Source organism: Macaca fascicularis, chromosome 11 (assembly GCF_037993035.2).
Source record: "Macaca fascicularis isolate 582-1 chromosome 11, T2T-MFA8v1.1".
Classification (NCBI taxonomy): Eukaryota; Metazoa; Chordata; class Mammalia; order Primates; family Cercopithecidae; genus Macaca; species Macaca fascicularis.
Genome location: NC_088385.1, coordinates 64695294 through 64716097, shown reverse-complemented (window position 1 = coordinate 64716097; position 20804 = coordinate 64695294). Strand labels below are relative to the sequence as shown.

General features: G+C 47.4%; 1 long non-coding RNA gene across 1 annotated transcript; it reads right to left on the bottom strand.

The window, feature by feature from the left end:
* Positions 1–459: 459 nt before the first annotated feature.
* LOC135966255 (uncharacterized) lies at positions 460–3037 on the bottom strand. Its single transcript, XR_010579471.2, has 2 exons — positions 2932–3037; positions 460–1647 (listed from the first exon to the last, which is right to left on the bottom strand). It is a non-coding gene; the product is annotated as an uncharacterized lncRNA (long non-coding RNA).
* Between the last annotated feature and the right edge of the window lie 17767 nt (positions 3038–20804).

Sequence of the window (20804 nt, the reverse complement as noted above, 5' to 3'; positions counted from 1 at the left end):
TAGGTGCTGGATATATATGTTGAGCTCGTCTTTCTGCCCACATAACTTGGTCTCAAACAAATAACCAGGGCTGGTCAGAACAGTAAGCATCACCGTTAGAAGTCTGCTCTTGGCCACGGCAAATCTGCCACAGACCAATTTCACTGTAACCCCTCAGCTCAGGGTCCCCCACGGGCATCGCTGGTCTCCAGAGTGATCGCTGACCGAGGCGAGGCGCTGGAGGCCGCCCCAGCTCGGCTCTGCCTGCTGATTTGGCGATCGGATTTCCATGCCCCTCCCTGGTCCCCAGCTAAAAGGAAACATCCCGGGGATGGGGGATGGGTGGGGGGATTCCTGAACCCTGAACCCTGACCCCTCCTTGGTGAAACCACTCCAGCCCAGCTCAGGGGTCGTCAAAAGCACTCTGGGGAACCTCTGCCCTTGGGAGAGAAAGAAGACACTGCACCTTTAAGTCTGCAGCCGGTTGAGAAAAACAAGCTGTGATTTATATAAGCGGGAAAATCATGTGATTTGCAGGAACGCTCCCTCCTCCCCCGACCCCCTCCCCGCGTCGCCTCCAAGCCCTTCCCAGAGGGGCCCGGGCGGCGGGCTGGGCCCGGCTGCCTATGAGGGGCGCGGGCGGGGGGCGCGCCGAGCCTCGGTTCACAAAGCCTCCTCCCCGGGCCTGCACTCCCGCAGCTCTTCCTTGTGGACGTCTGACTCGGGGACAGGCGGCGGCGGGCTCTGGGGCGCGGCAGTTTGGTCCCCACGTTGCCTCGCGGCGGGATGCAGTTCAGGGGGTCCTCGATGGGGCCCCGCGGACCTGGGCCTCCGAGGGCGCACGAGGCCCACTCCCCCGACTGGGTGGGCTGTTGCCCTCAAGCCAGGGTGTGCGGTGGAGAAACTGAGGCTCTCCTTCAGCTGCTCAGGGAGAAAGGAAAGCCGGGGACCCCACACACTGGCGTCTGTGTCCCAGAACACCCAGCAGGGGGGAGAGCAATTTAAGAAATAATCTGGTTGGCAAAGGACATAATGAAAATCAGCCATTTCTAGAGCTGAGGGGCGGTCGTGTTTAGCCCAGAGGACCTAGCCAGCTTTCAGGGAAAAAACGGATGTGGCCTTTCAGGCAGAGCTCAGAAAAAAAGAGCTGTGATTAGGAGACCCTAAGAACCAGGAAAGATCTTTTAAATATTGGAGGGGAGGTGGTGTAGCTGCTGAGGAGCCCACACCCACGCTTAGTTAGCTCTGACAGCTTCTAAAGGAAAGGGAGATGCTTAGATCATCCTGAGAAACTGGAGGATCTCCTGAGTGACCTGAAAAGGTCATCTCATCCATCCCCCTGCTGCTGGAGGAATATACAGAGCCCATCCCAGAAGAACTCCCAATGGGAGAGGATGAACAATCACTTCTGAAACCAAGCTCTTGAGAAGTTGAGGAGCTTTCTCAAGGGAGAAGAGCTGCCAGGAGAAGCAAGGGTCTCTCTCATTGCCACTTCCTTTCCATAAACCATATTGATGGGCTCTGAAATTGTCCAAGGAAGGAAACCTGTGGCTTCTCAGAGCAACCAGTACCAGGGGTTCAAGCTCATCGGAGAGCATGTTGAAGTTCTGTTTTATTTTCCTCCATTGGTCACCTGCTGGGGATGAGGCATAGGCCTAGGGTTGTCACCTGGAGGAAAGACATGATGCAATTAACAAAGCTGCTAATGCCTCCTCTCACCCTGAACTCTGCCCTCAGCCTCTGTCCCAGCCCACCCTCTGCATCCTGCACAGCCAGCTGGGCCCTGGGGGGGTCCTCCTGGCCCTCCTCCCACCCACCCTTTCCCTGTCAGATGGAGGGTCTTTATGCTGAGATCACTGAAGGAACAGAGCCTCAGTGCGCTCTGTCACACCAGCAATGAGAAAACCTTTCTAAAGGCGAAAGCTCATGGAAGGCAGATTCCTGATTATTCCATAAATCCTGGAGAAGAAAAATATAGGTTAACATAAGGATTCAAGAGGATGGCACTCTGTGTGTTCAGGCATATGCTAACTTCACTCATTCCGTTATTTAGTGATTTTGTTATTTAGGGTGTGCCTGGCACTGAGTTAGGCACCAGGGCTACCACATAAATAAGACAGAGATGGTCCCTCCCCGAACCCTGCTGCGCAGTCCTTCACTCTGCCTCCCAGGACAGGAGGCTATGATAGGCTTTTCTCTCCTGCACCAGCATATGTCTGTCTCCTTCCCAGCCCACCCCTAGCAGGTGTTGCCCCCAGCCCCAGCTGCTTATGTCTCGTGTGTTCTGCCAAGAGCTGCTTCTGTCAGAAAGCACTAACTCTCTGGTGATTGGGTGGTGGATAGAAGAGGTAACCTAAAGGCCTGTCCAGAAAATGAGATCAAAGTTGGCAGCCTCCTGGGCTCCTCCCAAAAAAGGATATAACCACCACCATTTATAATTATTTCAGGCCCCACTTCACTCTGTCGCACCCACTTTCTGTCTCTCTCTTTTTTATTATTATTATTTTTTTAGTTCTTTTTCTGATATGCCTGGATGCCCCAGTGCAAGTCTCCTCTTTCTGAAGCCTCCTGTGCCAGGGACCTGTCCACCTCAGAGCCCTCCCAGGTGCAGCTCAGCTGCATCCACAGGGGGTCCTGAGTCCCTAGGCCCTGCACAGATGTCTACCCAGGGTCTCTTGGTCCCTCCCCATTGAGGGTGCCCAAACACCATCCTTAATCACAAGTCTGCCAGCCTCCACCTTCTAACTCTCCTAGACCACACCAGCCCCTGCTTTATTCCAGTATTTTCCTGATTTCGCCTATTTCCAGCTTCCCTCAGCCATGCACAAGCACAGCCTGATGCTGTGCATAGGAAGAACTGGCAATAAGCCTGTGGTGAACAAATATTTCTAATGAAAAAAAGGAATTATGGCCCCAGACTGAAAACACACTGGAAGCCACAAACTCTGTTACCTTCAAAAGAAGTCATATCTGGACCGCTGAGGTTTTAAAAAAATGCAGAGTGAATTAGTGAAATCAGCTCATCACGGACACTGTCTCTTTCAGGAAATGAAGCCTCAAAAGAAAAAAGGCATCCCAGCCCCTGCCAAATTCCATTCTGTTTCAAATTAGCCTTCCAGTAAAATGAGGGGGCTGTCCTAACTGGTCTTTAAGGTCCTCCTAGTACCAGCGCTCTGAGGCTCTCTATTTCCCCTGAACAACCTCTTGGAACTCTCCACATTCTCTTAACTGAGAAGAAAATGCATTTGTGCTCTGGGCTGAAGCTCAGAAGTGGGCTTTCACGACAGTCATTTCAGGCCTGTTTCCCTTTTTCTCCCTTCCCTGAAAGGGCCTCTGGTCTTTCCCAAGCTGCCTGAGTAGAAGGGAACACAGCTCCCCCAGAGCAGAGGGGCCCGCGAGAGGGAAAGCTGGCCCAGGCCCAGGGCAGGCTCGCCTCTGACTCTGCAGGGACATTCTTCCCTCCCAGCCGGCAGGGAATTTCTGGAACTTCTAAACAGCACATCCTCGAGCCAGCCCAGGCCCCCACGGCATCCTGCACCCCAGGTTTACAAGCTTTTTAGTGGTAACTAACACATTTGGCAAACCTCCTCAAGTGTGAGCCAAGCCAGGCCTTTTTCCCCAGGTCCCAAGTAACAAAGGGATACTGGGCTGGGCCAAAAACAGGATCCATCCAGCCAGATGAGCCTAGAGCCTTGGTTCTCGGGGCCAAGGCTGGAGAGGACAAGAGGGAAATGTCCTCGGCCAGCCTCACTGTGGGCTCCGTCACCATGCAGGCTGGTCCAGAGATTTCAGGATGCATCACTGATTCCAGGCAGGGCTCCATCCCCGGCCCACATTCAGCCCAGGACCTGGCCAAAGAATCACCAAGAATTCCCAACAACACGACACACGGCCCATTTTCCATGTCAGGCTCCTCCAGGATCTCTGGGTGGGAGCAGCCCGGCCTTCTCACTGGGTTCCTATGTCTGGGGGGTACAAAAAGCATATGTTGGCCAGGCACAGTGGCTCATGTCTGTAATGCCAGCACTTTGGGAAGCTGAGGCAGGCAGATCGATTGAGGACAGGAGTTCAAGACCAGCCTGGCCAACACGGTGAAACCCTGTCTCTACTAAAAACACAAAAATTCGCCAGGTGTGGTGGCACATCCTATAGCCCCAGCTACTCGGGAGGCTGAGGCAGGAGAATCACTTGAACCAGGGAGGTGGAGGTTGCAGTGAGCTGAGATCACGCCACTGCACTCCAGCCTGGGCAACAGAGCGAGACCCTGTCTTAAAAATAAAAATAAATAAATAAATAAATAAATAAGGCATATGTCTCCATCAGAGATAGTCAACTGCCATATATCTCTGCTTTCAGATGATTTTAAAGAGAATGTTGTTTTGAAAGCTCGAGACATGTTCAGGGTTTGGCTTTGGTTCTACCTCCATTTCTGTTTTGAGAAACACAGTCCTCTTCTCTGTGCATCTGGAAATCTTGAAGGCAGTGAGCTGTGTTGCAGGGACTTCCTCATTACCCAGGCTGTGCCTCGTCCAAATGTTGCCGAAGGTCTCCAAGAAGAGAAATCCATCCACTCCTTCCTTCAGGCTGTCTAACTGGCGTGCCTGCCCTGTAATATCCAAGCAGTGACTCCAGCCCCATTCCCCTAAGTGCAGGGACTCCATCATTGTGTCCCCCCAACTTTGCAGTGCCTCTCAAATCTTGCCACAACCCCCTACCTTCTGAGTGCCAAGATTCTCAGGTTTGTGCTTCCTCTGGTGACCTCTTGCTGGGCTTCCCTGCTTCCCACCTCTCACCCTCTAACTGCACCTCTCCTCCCGCAGCTGCTCTCCTCTCCCACCCCCTCTTTATCACCCTCTGCTTAGCCCCATCCCTGCATTCCCCCAGCCACCCACAACTCACACAGCAACAAACTTTTACTCAAGGTTAGGGGTCATAGAGAGTAAATGGCAGTAAGCAAATGAGAATCTACGAATAGATATTACCCTGAAAGTTCACCAACCATCTCCCACCTCAGAAAACTTCTCACTGTCCCCTAAGTCCCAACTGTTTTAAACCATCTTCTCTCCAGCCTTCCTCTTCTCTTCTAGACCCTTCTACCCAAACTCCAAGTTCCTGGGGATTCATCTTGCAAAACAATTTGTCTTGCCTTCTGCATGCACAGAAAGTTCCATTGTTCTCACCGGAGCACTTCCCTATCGGGGTTCATCATAGCTTAATCCTCAAAACAGAGGCATCTACCTCCAGGATAGATGCCAGCCCGCCCCTGGAATGATAAAGCACAGCATTTTGTTTTCTATGTAACACTTTCTTCCTATCCACCCCCCACCACCGCCCCCTTACATCTGGTACCCCTGACAGTCAAGAAATCCACCCCAAAATGTTCCTGTTTTCTTTTTCCTTTTTGCTCCTTCTTTTTTTCTTTCTTTACTCCTCTATAGGCATGGCACATCACTGATCCGCATTCCTGCTACAGTTGAAATGGTGATCTAATTAAAAATAAGTCAGCATGAAACAGATACAAAAGCACAAAATATTGTATGATTCCCCTTACATAAGGTACCTAGAGTAGCCAAATTCCCAGAGACAGAAAGTAGAATAGTGGTTACCAGGAGCTGGGGAGAGGGGAGAAGGGGGAGTTATTGTTTAGTGGGTGTGGAGTTTCAGTTTGGGAAGATAAAAATACTTCGTGTCACTAAACTGTACACTTAAAAATTGTTAAAATGGTTTATTTTATTTTATTTTATTTTATTTATTTATTGAGACAGAGTCTCACTCTGTCATCCAGCCTGGAGTGCAGAGGCGCCATCTCGGCTCACTGCAACCTCTGCCTCCTGGGTTCAAGTGATTCACCTGCCTCAGTCTCCCGAGTAGCTGGGACTACAGGCGCCCACCACCACGCCCGGCTAATTTTTGTATTTTTAGCAGAGATGAGGTTTCACCATGTTGGCAGGCTGTTCTCAAACTCCTGACCTCAGGTGATGCGCCCACCTCGGTCTCCCAAAGTGCTGGGATTACAGGCGTGAGCCACCATGCCCAGCCAAAATGGTACATTTTCCATTATGTATACCTTACCACAATACAAACAATAATGTTAATAACATTCATTCTGACCTCAAGAGAGACCTGCAGTTAATTCCACAAATAGGGGCTTTTCCCTCAGCAACTTTGGATCATATCACTTCTGTGAACTCCTGGGCAGACAGCCTGTGCTCAGGAGATCAGCCTCACCTGCCTCAGGCTTGATGTTCAATCATCTTTCTGCTGACCCCACCCACGTGGCTGTAGACTTTAGGCTCCCCTTCCAAACTGATGGAAAACAGAAGCAGCACGCAGCAGCTGACACTGGAATAGGAGCCTTCAGAGTTGGTTTTAAGCCTAGTTCAGTCATTAACTAGCTATGCGGCCTTGGGCAAGTTATTTAATCTCTTTCAATATCCTTATAAAGAAAATGGAGAAGATAATAGCCAGTCCCCAGTGAAATAATGGATGTGAACACACTTTGGGAAGTATGTGCAAGCTTCATCATCTCTTAAACACCTCAGACATTAGAAAGAAGTTGCTACCTGGAAATAAGGAGGTAGCCAGCAAATAGCTCAGTAAATACAGCCTAAAAATACCACTTTGATCTTGGGCCAATGTCCCTAAATCATTATCCTCCTCAAAGATGGAATGAAGCAAGGTCCTTCACGGTCTGGTCTCTACTAAGAAAACTCCATTTTACTGAGACACTGATTTTCCCCATGATTTGCTTTTATTCAGAACCAATATCCAGCTTTGTCCACAGGGTGCCCACTGCATTGCTTCACTGAGGTGAGGAGTGGGTTCTGAGCAGGAGCATCATCAGGGAGGAGTGGGAACGGGACAGAGGGAAGGGCTGATTCCCAGGAGCATGTGTTCCCAACAGCCCCCTCTCATAACGTTCACAGCACTCGGGCATGTTGACTGTCAAAAGACAAATGAAAAGGTGACAGCACGAGTAGGGTGGATACAAGACTAAAGTTCTCATAAAAGACGGTGGCCTGATAGTGGCTTCAGACGGTGGCACTGGCTGCCCCTCAGTCTGGCTGCCAGCTGGTCCCGCTGCCCTGGCTCTGGTCCATTCGGATGTAAGAGGCAGCACTTCTTGTCAGGAAGTCCCTCTTTCCCTCAGGCCTTAGGAAGAAGTTCAGGTCCCCACAGCCCAGGTAAGTCCACACTCTTCCTCCCTCTGCCCTCCCCTGCCTCACCAAGACCCTCTCTGTCCTTCTCTCAGCTGTCCCCTCCCACCTCCAGGGAACGCCCAGAGGCAGAGGACCCTGTACTCCATGTCTCTGGCCCCAGCCACACTCAGGCCCGTCTCACACACCTCACAGTGACCCGGCTTAGCCCAGATGGAAGTCATCTGGTTAGGGCTTCAGACTGATTTCACCAACAATGACGTTATGCTTGTCCACACCCATTCCCACATCACCTCCTTCCGAGTCCCCTTCCCACTCACTCAGGCAGTGCCAAGAAGTGAAAATGGAAGCAGACTCAAAGGAACCCGGGCTGGGGTTGTGTCTGGGGACACGACCAGGGCCCAGGGCTTGGACCACGGACAACTTCAGGCTCCGACCTTATCCAGCCCAACCTCCCAAGCCACCACCACACCACAGCTGCAGAATCTGCAACCTACAGGAGCTCGCTTTTCACTTAAAGCCAAGGGAGGGGAACGGAGAGATTTCCCGCAAAGCCGTTCTCTCATAGAGTAGCCTGTTTCCCTGCTTGCCTCTGGGCCTCGGGACACTCAGGGTGGACTGTCCTTGCTGCGGCCGCACAGCCTTCAATCCAAGCCAGTCAGGGGCGTCTGCGTATCACCACACCCCAGGTCCGAGGACCCAGAGGGGCACAGGGTTGTTGTGGGCTCTGAGAATGTCACCGTGAGTTGCAAAATTTATGGGATTTTAACTTTACTTAGTACCCAGCCAGGACAGACCCAGAGGACCTTGATCCCACGGACGACCAATGGAATAAACTGTTCCTACAAATGGGACCTCATCCCAACCTCCTCTCCACCCCTCCTCTCAAAGGTTGCCTGTTTAAGAGCAAGCTGCTCTAACCTTACCACACCTTCCTGAGAGCTGGGTGGAGGGGAGGGGTAGGGGTGCTGAGCAATCACTGTGGCTGAGAGCTCCCTGGAAAGGGGGAGAGAATTCAAGAACTCCCCATTCTTGAAAGAGCCAGAGTGGTTCCTCACAAGAAACCATGGAGTGTCACTGGCCAGACCACTAGCACAGCCTGGAATGTATGAGCCACCAGCTTCTCCACCAGCGGCCCTCTCAGCTCCTCCATGGAGGCTGGGGGTGGAAAGGAATAACGTTTCTTCTGAGGCCCTCCGGGGCGTAGCCCACCCCAGCCTTCTCACAGGGTGCTTTGAGGGAGAAGCTGCAGCCCAGCCTCTCCAGCCTCTGCCCTCACAAAGGCACCCTCTGTCACAGCCTCCCCCACGCTCCCCACTCCCCGCACCCCGCACCACACACATGCACTTCCTACAGGAGCAGATTCCAAGCCCAGTTAATGTCGGATGCTGCCTCCCGACAACATGCTGGAACAAAGGCTGCTCATGACTAAATGTGCCGGGGTGCTTGTCAGGGCTTAGGCAAACGTAATTATAGGGAGAGGCAAAGCCGCTCTTGCAGCCACACCTGGCCATACAGTAAACAGCACTTTTTCCTGTCGAGCTGGGGGGAGCTGAGAGACAGGGAGGCGACAAACCACAATTTGAATCATTTGGAGAGAAGCTATAAATATAATAATGAGTCATTTGTAAAATATAATTTCATCCAAAAGCCTGGAAAAAAATAGGAAAGAAGTTCTTATGCTATTTCAGGCTAAATTGTTCAAGGGTGTTCTGCCAGAACCTGGGGAGGGGACCCAGCTGCCCACCAAGAGCCAGGCTGGGATTCACATACGGGCCTTCCCGAGCTCCCCGCCTCCCACCGAGAGTGCTGCCTGGGACAGCGCCTTCCCCTGGCCCTCGGAATATGCCGGGATGGAAATGCCGCAGACTCTAGCGCTCACTCTGTGGAGAGCTGATAAGAATCATGGACAAGCCAACCTGAGGTCCAGGCTGTGCAGCCTCAGAACAGTTTAGGGCAGGCCAACTGTTGTTTTTGGTAAATTCTGGCCCAGCCTTGAGGTCCTACCAGCCTTTCATGCTCAGGGTGGCTTTTCTAGTGGTGTTCCAAGGTCTCTTCTAGAACACTGGGAAGACAATTCCAGCCCTGGGCCCCAACTGCTCTGGGGGAAGAAGGTGGAGCCTTTCTAAAGCTCTGTCTGGGGGAGGGGGCTGAGGTCACACTAGGGTTGGCCCAGGTCACCACCACCATTCTGGGTAGTTGTGAAGAGCACCTGCTGTGGAACTAGACTTTTCTTAGGTTCAATTACATCTGGGCCACTTAATATCTTTGTGACCTTAAGAAAGTTACTTAATCTCTCTGGGCGCAGTTACCTCACTTATTAGATGGGTTTAATAATAACTGTACCTTCCTCAAAGGATTCTTGACAAGATGAAATGAGTTAATATGGAAACACTTGGAATAGGGCTTGGCATAGTCAGTACTTAATAATGTTGACTAATAAGTATTATTATTTCTCACTGGCATCTCTGTACAACAGAAAACCACAGGACAAAGGTACCATGGCATACATTGTTCACCATGGGTGGCTGTGGATACACAGGGTCAGGTCCTCTGGCTTGTCCTGTCAACACTGAGCAAACTCTTCAATCTCTGCAGCCAGAGGATCCCCTTTATCCCTCCTTACACCCCTACTTTGCCTCTGAACCGAACTGCAAGTAGGGAGAGGAGACAGGGTAGCATTCTACCTACTGGGGTTTGGTTTTGGTTTTGTCTTTTAGAGACAGGGTCTCACTCTATCACCTAGGCTGGAGTACAGTGGTGTGATCATAGCTCACAGCAGCCTCTAACTCTTGGGCTCAAGTAGCTGAGACTACAGGCTGCACCACCACACCCAGCGAATGTTAAATTTTTTTGGAGATAGGGTCTTACTATGCTGCCCAGGCTGGTGTCAAACTCCTGGCCTCAAGCGATCCTCCTACCTCAGCCTCCTGAGTCATGGGGATTACGAGTGCAACAAGCCACTATGCCCGTCTTCTACCTACTGTTTAGGGGCCCTAAGTCAGTTGCTACTTTAAAACAACTGAACACATCCTGACCTCTAACTTCAGCCCCTCCTTCTCTCGCCTCTTCTCCTCCTCCTTTCTTCTCTTCACTTCCCTCCATACTTTCCTGTTCTTCGTGCTATACCTCTCCTCCTTCCTTGTCTTCTAATCCCAGGGCAGAGCTGGGAGAGTGGGATGAGATCAATGTACTCAAAGCCTCTGTTCCACCCAAACCACCAGGTCCTTTTCTCTTGTTGCTAAGAGTGGCCTTGAAAACTCTCAGTAACACTTCTCCCCTGCCCTTAGGTGCCTGCTACACCCAGGGAAGCCAGAAGTGGTGGACAGAAATAGTCTCCATGTAAATATGCTGCATCTTCCTTTCTCAGAAACCAGAGCACCACAGTCAGCTCTAGCCCAGAGACAAAGTAAGAGGATGTTTTTGCAGCAGGTGTCCTTTCTCCTGTAACTACTAAACTGTCACCCCTCACTAAAGAGGATGTCTTTGCCTATGCTGTCCCCACCCCTGAGGCGAGCTTCCTCCTCTATTGGCATAGGTAACCATTTTCTCTTCAATAATTCTTTAATGTTATAAAATACTGCCAGTGTTCACATTCCCCTGAATGATTTTGAATTCTTTTTCCTTTTTTAGTATGTTTGTTTGAAGTAGGAATCTAAACAAGATCTATATATTGTGATTAATTGATATGTCTCCAGAGTCTCTTGTTTATAATTCTCTCTCTTTGTAAATCTCTCTCCCCTTGCACTTTTTTTGATGAAAAAAAAATTTGATTGTTTATCTTACAGAATTTCCCAAATCTGGATTTTTTTTTTAAAAAATCAAAACACAGTGATATCATTTAACATGTTTCTCTGTCTCTTGTAAAGACAGTAAATTGATAGTTAGATCCAGTGGCCAGGGTCAGGTTTGACTATTATTATCTCTTTTTGTTCTTATTTTTTGACAATATTACTTCACATGGGTGGTATATAATACCTGGTTGCCTCTCTTTTTGTCACATTGTCAGTCATTGTTGATCATTGCCTACACTCGTTAATTCATTAGAGCATACAAAATTTTGTTACTCTATTCTGTTATTACTTATTCATTTATTAGATAGAATTCCCCATTTCCAGGGCTCTTAAATTGTTTTGTATAGATTCAGATTTCTATCTAGTGTAATTTTCCTTCTGTTTGAAGGACTTCTGTCACTGTTTTTTATAATTCAAGTCTTCTGGTGATCCTTGACATTTTAAATGCCAAAAAAGTTTTTATTTCCCCTTCATTTTTGAAAGCTACTCTTGTTGGGCATAGAATTCTAGGATGACAATTTTTTTTCCTTCAGTATTTAAAAGATGTTACTCTACTGTCTTCTGGCTTTCACTGTTTGCAAAAAGAAGTCTGTGGCCAGGTGCAGTGGCTCACGCCTATAATCCCAGCACTTTAGAAGGCCAAGAAGGGCAGATAACCTGAGGTCGGAAGTTCAAAACCAGCTTGGCCAACATGCCGAAACCCTGTCTCTACTACAAATACAAAAAGTAGCTGGGTGTGGTGGCCCTTGCCTGTAATCCCAGCTACTCAGGAGGCTGAAGCAGGAGAATTGCCTGAACCCGGGAGGCAGAGAACACAGTGAGCCAAGATCATGCCACTACACTCCAGTCTAGGCCACAGAGTGAGACTCCATCTCAAAAAAAAAAAAAAAAACCAGCAGACTTCTTTTTGTTTTTCTTTTTTTTTTTTTTTTTGATACAGAGTTTCACTCTGTCGCCCATGCTGGAGTGCAGTGGTACAATCTCGGCTTACTGCAAGCACCACCTCCCAGGTTCACACCATTCTCCTGCCTCAGCCTCCAGAGTAGCTGGGACTACAGGCACCCGCCACCACGCCTGGCTAACTTTTTGTATTTTTAGTAGAGACAGGGTCTCACTGTGTTAACCAGGATGATCTCAATCTCGTGACCTCATGATCAGCCTGCCTTGGCCTCCGAAAGTGCTGGGATTACAGGCGTGAGCCACCGTGCCTGGCCTGCTGTCATTTTTAATGTTGTACTCTTGTACATAGTGTATCCTGTTTTCCTCTAGCTGCTTGTAAGACATTCTGCTTCACAATGGTTTTAAACAGTTTGGTTATGATGTGTCTTTGGGTAGTTCTCCAGTTTTTTGTGCTAAGGGTTCATTAAGCTTCTTGGATTTGTAGACTTACAGTTTTCATCAAATTTGAAATATATTTGGCCATTATTTCTTCAAATTTTTTTTACCATCTCCCTTTTCCTGGGACCCCAATTACACAAATATTAGGCCACTTGAAGTTTTCTTACAGATCACTGGTGCTCTGCTCTTTTTTGTTTTCCTCAATCTTTCTTCTCTGTGTTTCTTTTGGATAGTCTCTGTGACTATAGCTTCAGGTTCATTTGTCTTTACCTCTGCAGTGTTTACTCTGCTATTGATTTCATCCAGTATGTTTTTTATTTCAGTATATTTTTCGTTTCACATTATATTTTTCATTGCTAGAGGTTTAATTTGGATCTTTTTAATATCTTCCATGCCTTTATTTAACATACTTAATCTTTCTTTTATTTTCTTAAACATGTAATAACTATTTTAATGTCCTTGTCTACTAATGTTCTTTTTCTAACATCTATGTCATTTCTGGGTCTGTTTCTGTTGATTGGTTTATTTTCCTTGTTATTGGTCATATTTTCCTCATTATTTGTATGCCTGTATCCAATAATTTTTGACTGGATAGTATACATTGTGAATTTTACCTTGTTGGGTCTTGCATATTTTTATATTTATGTAAATACTCTTGAACTTTGTTCTGAGACACAGTTATTCGGAACCAGATCTTTTCAAGTTTGATTGTGTTTAAACTTTGTTAGTTAGGACCATAATATCCACTAGTTTAGTGCTAACTTTGCCCCACTACTGAGATAATACCCTTCTGAGTACTCTGATGTCTTGTGATTTATGAGGTTTTTCAACTGGCTGGTGAGAACATACACTCCAGGGATTAATTATTTCCTCTGCTCCTTTTGTGTGGTTGTTTCCCTAGACTCAGATACTTTCCTCACATACGTGCTCTGATCAGTACTCAGCTGACGACTCAGTGGGACCTCTGCAGATTTCTGCCTCTCTCTCACGCTCTCTCTCTCCCCGCATCTCCTGCCCTCCACCCTTATTCTCCTCCTTCATCTCTCTGTAGCTCTCTCCTGTCTGGCACACTGCCCTTAAAACCATAGCTGCCTTGGCCTCCCTGAATTCCCTGTTCCATCTCCTCAGCTCAGAAAGACTATTGGACTCTGCCTGGGTTGCTCCTCTTTGCAGAGCAGCCTGGAAACTCTCTCAAGGCAGTAGGATGGAGCAAATGTACAGCTCAGCTCACTTGTTTTCCCTCTCTCAGGGATCACTGTCCTGTGCTATCTGATATCCAAAACCATTGCTTCATATATTTTATACAACATTTTAATTGCTCCAGGAAGGAGGGTAAAGTCCATCCCTGTTATTGCATCTTGACCAGAAACAGAAGTTGTTCTGGATAACTTCTGCTTAAATTTGTATATTCAGCTCAGGACCTTGCTTTCAGAAGATTTCCCTATGCCCCACCATTATCTCCAGCAGTGCAGGTTGGAAGCTCTTTATCAGTGAGCTTATAATACCTTACCTGTGAGTATGACTATCGCTCATGAGTCTCCCTGCAGGGCCACCAAGTTGCTTTCTAGTCTGTGAGTTAATCTGGAGTACAGTTATGTCTACACATCTTTGTATTCTCTCTGGCATCTTGAATATAGTAGGTGCTGAATTAAATGTTTAGGATATCTCAGTAAACATAAGATTCAGTTAAAAAAAGAAATAAAAAGAAAAGAAAAAGCAAACAAGAAAGAAAAATAGAAAAGAAATAAATATTTAGGAGAATGAGGCCAGGTGCAGTGGCTCACGCCTGTGATCCCAACACTTTGGAAGGCCAAGGCAGGAGGATCACTTGAGGCCAGGAGTTTGAGGTCAGCCTAGGCAACGAGAAAGACCTTGTCTCTACAAAAAAAAAAAAAAAGAAAAAATTAACTGAGCATGGTGGCATGTGCCAGCAGTCCCAGCTACTCAGGAGGCTGAAGCAGGAGGATCACTTGAGCCAGGAGTTCAAGGCTGCAGTGAGCTGTCACCATGCCACTGTACTCCAGCCTCGGCAACAGAGCAAGACACTTTCTTTAAAAAACAAAGAAAGTTTAGGAGAATGAAAGAAGAGAAACCCATAGTCACTTGGCCATCACCAGCTATAACTAAACAATGATAAGACCATACCTATAACTGGCATTTACCATTAGACTCACCATAAATTATGGGCACTGACACTGACAGCTGTCTCTGGGCACCTCCCTCATCCTGAGCTGACCTGGCAATGTCCAGAGCACTCCCAAGAATGTGGCTTTAAATATCCTGACCTTGACAATCCCAAGGACTTCAATGGAGGGTGTGTGTGGCACTGAGACATATGAGTCATTCAAGGTGCCAGAAAAGTGTAACTGCTTCACTAAGGCTTTCAGAATACTCCCTGTCCTGAGGTGAGGTGGAGGAAAGAAAATAAACATGGAAAAGCCTAGTAAACACCCTCCCCAGAGTTTGTCACAGTCTCTACCTCCCACAGACGTGTCCAGAACTCTCTGACTATACAAGGGACACTGACAGAGGATCCCAGGCACACTCACTGCCAGGTCAGTGTCTGGACAAAGCAATCCTAATAGAGCCAAGGCAGAATCAAACATAATCAAGGAGTAAGGGAGCAGGGACTCAGGGCAAATCAGCTCCTGAAATCATAGTCTGCAAACTTCCCAAACCCACCTTGGCTCTAGAAACCCATGCTTTCCAGGTCTAATAGACAAGGCTGTGCTGAGCTCTCACTCTAGGCGCTACGCAGTGCACAGATACTATCAGGACAAAATGAGTCCTGCTGATCATCCCTAAAGAATTTAATACTAGGCCAGGCGCCGTGACTCACGCCTGTAATCCCAGCACTTTGGGAGGCCTAGGCTGGCAGATCACAAGGTCAGGAATTCGAGACCAGCCTGACCAACATGGTGAAACCCCGTCTCTACTAAAACTACAAAAATTTAAAAAAAGAAAAAAGAAAAAAAAAAATATATATATATATATAAGCCAAGTGTGGTGGCACGGACCTGTAATCCCAGCTACTGGGGAGGCTGAGGCAGGAGAATCGCTTGAACCCAGGAGGCAGAGGTTGCAGTGAGCCGAGCTCATGCCACTGCACTCCAGCTTGGGCAACAGAGCGAGACTCCGTCTCAAAAAAAAAAAAAGGCTGGGCGCAGTGGCTCACGTCTGTAATCCCAGCACTTTGGGAGGCGGAGGCAGGCGGATCACGAGGTTAGGAGATCGAGACCATCCTGGCTAACACGGTGAAACCCCGTCTCTACTAAAAATACAAAAAATGAGCTGGGTGTGGTGGCGGGCGCCTGTAGTCCTAGCTACTCGGGAGGCTGAGGCAGGAGAATGGCATGAACCTGGGAGGCGGAGCTTGCAGTGAGCTGAGATCACGCCACTGCATTCCAGCCTGGGTGACACAGAGAGACTCCATCTCAAAAAAAAAAAAAAAAAGAAAAGAAAAGGTAATAATTTCCTTAAATGCAATGTTTCCCAAAGCAGGGCTCCCTAGCCCCCCACATGTGATTCATCAAGGATATTTGTTAATAATGCAGATCCCTAAGCCCAATCTCAGATGGAAGGAGTCAGATTCTTTGGGGATGAAGCCCAATAATCTATATTTTTAATAAACATCTTATGTACACAAAAGTGTGAGAACCACTGTTTTAATGTTCACAGAAGACATTAAAGCAGTGGTTCTGTGAAGACAGATTCATTGTGCTTTGGGACCTGAGAATTATGTTAGGAGTTGAAAAGTCTCCAGCCATTGTCATCTGGGCTTGGAGCTTCTTTGTGGGCTTCAAGTTTATTTGCTTCTGGTTGATTCTATCAGCTAGTATATGAAACCAGAGCTTTTTTTTTTTTCTTTTTTTCCCTTGAGGCGGAGTTTCATTCTTGTTGCCCAGGCTGGAATGCAATGGCGTGATCTCGGCTCCCTGCAACTTCCACCTCCCAGGTTAAAGCAATTCTCCTGCCTCAGCCTCTCAAGTAGCTCGGATTACAGGCAGGTGGCACCAAGCTCAGCTAATTTTTGTATATTTAGTAGAGATGGGATTTCTCCATGTTGGTCAGGCTGGTCTCGAACTCCCAACCTCAGGCGATCTGCCCACCTTGGCCTCCCAAAGTGCACTGAGACTGCAGGCGTGAGCCACCGCGCCCAGCTGAAACCAGAGCTCTTTGTGAGACTAGTCTTTGAGTCTGCAGTCTGCAGTCTGGCCTGGATATTTCTTTCTCTAAGCAAATAGGTCTTAGTTCTCTTCCCAAATACCCAGACTTACATTTAGTCTCGAACTGTACCTTTGAACAACTTGAAGAAACTGTCTGGGAGGCACTCTAAATCTGGTCATTGCCTATAAGCTGTGTCCCACTTACATCTGTCATGGAAGTTATGGCCATCTTTGTTTTAGAAGAAGTAAAAACCAGGAGGTGCTTGGGAAGGGGCTAGGGATAAGCCTTCAACCATATCCCATATCCTATATCCCATATTCCATATTGCATATCCCACATCCATATCCCATAGCCCATATCCCACATCCATAGCCCATAGCCCATATCCCATATCCCACATCCATATCCCATATCTCATACCCCATGGCCCATATCCCATGTCCCATATCCCACATCCATATCCCACATCCATATCCCATATCCCATAGCCCATAGCCCATATCCCACATCCATGTCCCATAGCCCATATCCATAGCCCATATCCATATCCCACATCCATATCCCATATCCCATATCCCACATCCATATCCCATAGCCTATATCCATATCCCACATCCATATCCCATAGCCCATATCCATATCTCATAGCCCATATCTTATATCCATATCCCATAGCCCATAGCCCATATCCATATCCCATAGACCATATCCATATCCCATGTCTCATGTCCCATGTTCTATATCCCATATCCCATATCTCATATCCCATATCCCATACAATGCACTCCCCATCCCTGCTTCTGTTCATATTAGGTTAGTGCAAAAGTAATTACAGTTTTGCAATTCTTTTCGATGGCAAAAAACGCAATTACTTTTGCACTAACCTAATACTAACTTACTTTGAGACAAAGTTTTTGGAGTTTTCCAGTACTTCTCAGTCATTTTTTTTTTTTTTTTAACCATAGGCACAAAGGGCTTCTCTTATCAAAGCTGTATTTTCTTCCTTCTTTGTTTTGCAGTAGGCTAGTTTGAGCATAAGCTTACCTTTTTTTTTTTTTTTTTTTTTTTGAGACGGAGTCTCACTCTGTCACCCAGGCTAGAGGGTAGTGGCGCAATCTCAGCTCACTGCAACCTCTGCCTCCTGGGTTCAAGAGGTTCTCCTGCCTCAGCCTCCTGAGTAGCTGGGATTACAGGCGTATGCCACCACGACCAGCTAATTTTTGTATTCTTAATGGAGACAGCGTTTCACCATGTTAGCCAGGCCGACCTCGAACTCCTGACCTCATGATCCGTCCGCCTTGGCCTCCCAACGTGCTGGATTCAGGCGTGAGCCACTGCACCCGGCTAGCAGCTTACCTTTTTATAGTGCTTTACTAATAGTAACAAGAAGGAGCCAACACAATCCAACACTCTACGTTTTTTTACTAAGTAGTGTACCACTACAGCCGCAGTAGGCACGTGATCTGCACATCAGGATCGTCGCAACAGGAAACTGTAGAGCTAATTAGATGACCAGTTTCTCAGCCGAAAATGTACGGGTTCTTTATCCTTCATCTTACCTCTTTGGTTGGACAATCCCATTTTTAGGGCCTGTCTCTTGAAACACCTTATGGAACTCATTTCTGTATCAGTTAGGAATCTTTAGGTTACAGTAAACCAATCTCCAGTTCAACTGGTTTAAACAATACAGAGAATGTATTGGCTCACTTTACTGTAAAGTCCAGAGGAAGAGGTGGCTTTAAATAAGGCTTGAGGCCAGGCGTGGTGGTCATGCCAATAATCCCAGCAATTTGGGAGGCCAAGGTAGGCGAATTGCTTGAGCCCAGGAGTTTGAGACCAGTCTGAGCAACATAAAGATACCCTGTCTCTACAAAAAAAAAAAAAAAAAATTTAATTAGCTGGGCACAGTGACATGCATCTATGGCCCCAGCTACTCAGGAGGCTGAGGTGGGAGGATCACTTGAACCTATGAGGTCAAGGCTGCAGTGACTGTAATCACACCACTGCAGTCCAGCCTGGGCAACAGAGCAAGACCCTATCTAAAAAAAAAAAAAAAAAAAAAACCGGAAAAAGTAAATAAGGCTTGATCCAAAAGTTGATACAATGTTACCATGAAATCAGTTCCCCCCTTCTCTCTCTGCCTTTCATGGCATCATCATGTTTCATACAGTGGTTTTCCAACAGCTCCAGATTCTCCCATAATAGTCATGGCCTGGCTACAGCAATTCACACCTCACATCTTCATACTAGTAACTGCTATACAAGTCCTGAGACTCATATTCTCTCATTCACTTAAAATGGATCAAGTGCCCATCCCTGAACCAGCCACTGTGGTCAGTGCGCTAATTAACTTAGCAATGGTTGGGAAGAAGAGCTCATCACACCCCAATCAAATGGTTGAAGATGTGAAATCCTCTAAAGGAAAACCATGACTATGGCAGCAGGTGGGGAACAGACACTGGCCAGGCACCCAACAAAGGGGTGTAGCCAAATAGCCAAAAATGAGTGTGATCTACTAATTTTTTCCCATACTTTGGTCAAAGTGATCTTACTAAAACTCAGATTCAATCCCATCACCCTCCTGCCTTAAATCTTCAGGCTTCCCATTGCCTTTTGAATAAAGTCAATATTTGTTCATAAGGTTAGCAGAATCCTGTATGATCTGGCCAATCTCTCTTCCTCCATCACACTTCAGATAAACTGACAAGGGTCAGTTTAGTGTCTTAAATTTGCCGTGCTCTTTTTGAGCTTTCACACATGGTCTTCCCTATAACTGAACTTTCGTCATACTTCTTTTTCTTATTCCTACTCAGTCCTCAGATTTCAGTTTAGAAGTCACTTCTTCCTGGAAGCTTTCTCCGCGTCCCCAGTACTGAGTCATGTACCCCTCCATGGACTCCACATCACCTCTAATTTTTTTTTTTTTTTTTTTGACAGAGTCTCACTCCGTCGCCCAGGCTGGAGTGCAATGACGTGATCTCGGCTCACTGCAACCTCTGCCTCCCGGGTTCAAGCAATTCTCCTGCCTCAGCCTCCCAAGTAGCTGGGATTATAGACGCATGCCACCACACTCAGATAATTTTTTTTTTTTTTTTTGTATTTTTAGTACAGACAGGATTTGCCATGTTGGCCAGCCTGGTCTCGAACTCCTGACCTCAGGTGATCCACCTGCCTCGGCCTCCCAAAGTGTTGGGATTACAGGCATGAGCTACTGTGCCCGGCCTCCAAAATCATTTTTTAGTGTCATTGGCATTTAGTAAAAGATAAGGAGATCATTACCATGGTACTCAAGAAATGACCACCTGAACTAAAAGCATGGCTGCAGAGACAAACAAGGGAGAGAGGGTAATGAGGGAAGCATTTAGAATAACTCCCATGTTTCTGGCCTGGTTAATAGGAGAACACCAGTGTCATGAGAGGGAGGTTAGATCCTATCAAGCCGGTGATGGAGCTGCAGCAGACAACTTTAGGTGTCCTGTACTCTATACCCTCTCTCCCTGCTCAGATTCGGGTGCAGCTGTGGCAGACAGTCCCTCCAGGCACTCACAGCTTCCCTCCTTAACGGCCACCACATGGCTGGCTTTCTGCCTTGGGCAACCCAGAAATGCAAGGAGGCTAATATCCCCAGTACAGCGCTCAAGAAACGGGGCACGAGAGACCATTGAAGTGCCCTGGCTTCCTATGCTGCTGAGGGCCAATCTGAGATGCATTCACCCAGTTCCTCACAGGCCCAGCCAGATCGAGCTTCATTTGCTCACAGTGGTAACCAGCTCAATAACATACTCTTTGTGGCTTTTCCTTCTTCCCTGCCTCACTCTTTTTGCTCTCACACCCTGCTTCCCAGGATCATCTCCCAAATAAACTCCCTGAGCTCAAGTCCAAGTCTCAGTCCCTGCTTTCATCCCAAACAGAAACTCTTGAAGACTCTTTGACAGAGAAAATAAGAGGAGAAGCAGGTTGAGGGGCAGCTGGCACCTTAACAGTCACATGTACTGTGTGAGAAGCCCATGGGACAACACAGGACCATGATGTCAGCAGGGATTTGACCTCTGCTCAACCTACAGAACATCTACCCTTTATTTGTCACTGCTGATCTCTCTCTTTGACGTGCTTCACTGACACAATCCTTTCCTGGTCTTCCTTCTACATTCCTGACTACTACTTTCAGTTTCCTTTGTAAAATAAAGTTGTTAGTGTTGAGGCTGGGTATATAGGAGGTTGTGACAGAATGTTACACTTTTGTGTGTCTTACTCTTTCCAAAATACTTTTTGTTTTGTGTGTGTGTGTGTTTTTGTTGGTGTTTTTTGTTTTTTGTTTTTTTTGAGACAGAGTCTCACTCTTGTTGCCCAGGCTGGAGTGTAGTGGCGC